The following is a 3,584-nucleotide window of genomic DNA, read 5'->3' as shown; positions in this document are numbered from 1 at the left end:
AACCCTATGATCTTGGATGGTGGACAGAGTACTGGGAACCAGTGTCCTTGGTCATTCTTTATGATGCTGAACCAGTTGATCCATTCCACCCTGGTGATGATGCCACATCAAATCGTCCCTTGAGGCTTTAGATGAGTGTTCACATGGAAGAAAGGCCAGAGGCACAGGGATTTTTGGAAGTGAACAATAAGCTCTGTGTTGCAGCAGTGTTTAATGCTAGTGGTAGAAGAAGTGAGGGTAGAAGATGTGGTAACTCTTCAAGGTAAACCGAATGAGATGGTCTTTCTGTTCATTGAGATAGTAGAATCAGAGAACATGAGAGGTGGAAGCACCTTGATGATTACCTTGTGTTTCTGTCAAGGAATGGCCCAGAGATGGCACAGAACTTACTCAAGGTCCAGAACATGGTGGATGAGAGGAAGCGATGAGGTGAGAACCATGTTGCGGATCTTCCTCGACAGTTCTCTCGACCCTGGATGAAGCTCACTCTTGTATCGCTGAAGTTTGTCTGGTTACTGAAAAAGGATCAGAAAGAGCCACCTTTTCCTATGTCTTTTGACAGTCTTGGCAGGCATGACCAAAAAGGCTGGGGGTAAGTTAGTAAGTTGGGTGGTTGACTCATCACAAACTCTGATGATACTTTAGAGATGTAGGTGGATAAAATACCCAGCACTCTTTCCTCCTCTTTTCCCATCTAATAACCTTCTTCCTGACATTCTAGGTGCAATCTGTTTAAAGAAATAGGAAATGAGTCCCCTGTAAACTTCTAGCAAAACTTAAAATATTATTTTATTCTGAGTAGAAAGGATGGACTACAACGATGGTGTTAGGTTGCCAGAATTGGTTATTGCTGGATTGTATAGAATAGGAAGCCCACATCTCTCATCCCTGGTCCACTAAGTTTATTACCTCACTTCCTTCCTCTGATCTTCTAACAGTCTCAAGGCATCTTGTCTAATTCCTCCATTCTTTTCATCTCTCACTCTATCTCTGTACTCCATCTGGTTTTCTCCAATACCTCTATCCTCCCTTCTCAACCCCCTTTGTTGGCAATTCTATCCTATTTCTCCCGATTCCTCATATTTCATCTTCATTTTTTCCACAAACTCTCTACCTCCAATCTTGTTTTGCTTCCATCTCTCATGTCCTTTCTCTTCATCTCCATCTTACCCCATCCTGTCAATCTCTTCACTCCCATAAAATATCGTGGAGAAGCCAAGCCACATGTGCAGGCCAAAGGGAAGTTTTAGAGAAATTAATCAAGAACACCAGTGGCACAGTAGAGATACCAGGAATGGGTGATTAGTTCTAAAAGGGAGGCTAGAAAGAGAATTCAGCTCACTAATGACTGGACTAAAGGCTGGTAATCAGCAAACAAGATGAGATAATGTTCTAAGCTTGGAGACATGCTCTCCTACTGATAAGGGAAATTTAGGGTGATGCATCACCATATGACTTGTATTTAGAGATATGAGTTGTCTTAGCTAGCAGAGTGAGAATTTAGAGGGGAATTTCATATTGAGTATTCTGGGTTTTGTTTTAATGTTGAAATAATACTTAGATTATAAATGCTTATCTTTTCAAAAGATTTGAAAGATATGAGGAAGGATAGGTGAGGACAATTCATTTTTGTATCGTATGTGTTAATGGAATTTTAAAATTTAAAAACAAGCCTGAGAGCTGCACACAGGGATCGTGCTCTCCAGAGTTAGTAGAGAATACATGACCATACAGCTTCCCATCTCTCCCCTCTATACCCTATGGGATAGTTGTGTGATAGGAAAGAAATGAGCTGCTTTTTGATCTTGCAGAAGCCTGATGGCAGAAATAAAATAATCCTGATCTTTAGACCTATGTATATAAACAGACCAACCATACTTGAACTTGAGAGAATCATGTGACCCTGTGGGGTGGGCTTGCGGGGAAAGTTTTCTGGGATATTTTTGGGAACCCAGGCTATAAACAACCTGTCAGACATGAACCTGTAATCATTTAAGGCTTCCCAGTTCTCAACTTCCCCCGGAAAAGGGAGCACACTGTGAATGAAGTTGTAGTTTGTCAGGGGGACTGGCCCAGCAGAACCTACACACCCATTGCCTATAATCAGGCAGGTCTTTGGGAAACAAAGACTATTACCCCCTACAAAAAATCCTCATGCACAGGGAGATAGTAGCAGTTCTGGACCATCTGTCCTAGTTCTGGCCCCAGAGGATTTCTCCTTTAGTGCAAAAAGAGAAAAGTAGGAGGTGACACTGGAGACCTTGTCAAGCCAGTGACCTCCTCCCTGTGAGCACCTGCCAGAGGGCACCCTGCATGTCAGGCATGTCCTGAGGCTGTAGTTCCTGAGGATTCAGCATGGGGTTGATGACAGTGTTAAAAATGCCAGCAGCTTTATCCTTATCTGAAAGCTTGGCGGAACCTAGTCACCTGTAGTTAAAGATACCTGAACCATAAAATATGGCAACCACAGTGATATGGGAGTCACATATGGAGAAGGCTTTCTTCCTGACCTCCACTGAGTGGATTTGAGAAATTGCAGCTGCCACATGGGCATAGGAAGTGATGATAAGAGCCATGGGGAAGATAACTGCAAAGAGCAGCAGCTCATTGAGTTGGGTGCTGGAACAGGAAAGCTTGAAGAGCTGTGGGAGGTCACAATAGAAGTGATTGATCACATGTGGGTCAGTGCATTGGTGAAGGCACAAGCCCAGGACACAACCACCAATATCCACTGGACCCTCTGGCTCATGCGGTTGCTGTAGTTGAGGGGCTGGCAGATGGCCACAAATCAGTCATAGGCCATGGCTGTCACCAGGAAACAGTCCACCTCAATTAGGAGCTGGAAAAAGAAGAGCTGTGTGAAGCAGGCTTCATAGGGAACTGTAAGCTTGTGAGACAAGAGAAGACCGAACATTGAGGGAATACTGACAGTGAGGCACCCAATGTCCAGCACTGATAAGTTCCCCAGGAAGAGGTACATGGGGATGTGGAGTTTGGGCTCCACCAAGATGGCTGCCAGGATGCTGAGGTTATTTTCAACCATGACCATATAGGCAAAGAGGTAAAGTACAAAGACAACTGGCCACAGCTCTGGTGTCTCCACCAAGCCCAGCAGGATGAACTCAGTCATGGCTGTTCCATTGGCCCCAGATTTTGGCATCAATAGCTCCTACAAGGAAATATCAAAGGAGATAAAGAATCATTCCTTTGAATATATTTATTGAAAAAGAAGAAATATGCTTTCTTCTATGTGCTGAGCCCACTGCTAAAATCCCCCTCTTCAAGTTATCTCCCCTGGCCACACCACATTTGTGAACTCTCTCACTGCATTTACCTCAGTATTTTTACTTCATTCTCAGGTGCCTGGACAGGTCCCATCACCATCCAGACCTCTCTCTCTATCTTGGCTAAAATAAGCTACTTGTAGAGATTATGAATGACAAAACCATTAGGAAAAATAATTAACTAGAAAGTCTACTTCTTGTATGAACATGGCAGAGTAAATTTGGAACTTTCTCTACTCAAAACTCATTCCTTCCCAAGACATGCAGAACAAGAATAAAAACACCGACTCTATTTTCAAA

The 3,584-nt window shown here is 43.4% G+C and overlaps 1 pseudogene; it reads right to left on the bottom strand.

Annotated features, from left to right (window-relative positions):
* Positions 1-2,264: 2,264 nt before the first annotated feature.
* LOC101395859 (olfactory receptor 3A1-like) lies at positions 2,265-3,175 on the bottom strand (annotated as a pseudogene).
* Between the last annotated feature and the right edge of the window lie 409 nt (positions 3,176-3,584).

The sequence above is a fragment of the Ceratotherium simum genome, chromosome 16, assembly GCF_057802395.1.
Source record: "Ceratotherium simum simum isolate JZ-2026a chromosome 16, ASM5780239v1, whole genome shotgun sequence".
Taxonomy (NCBI): Eukaryota; Metazoa; Chordata; class Mammalia; order Perissodactyla; family Rhinocerotidae; genus Ceratotherium; species Ceratotherium simum.
Note: the sequence above shows the minus strand (reverse complement) of the source record. Positions and strands in the feature narration are given on the sequence as shown.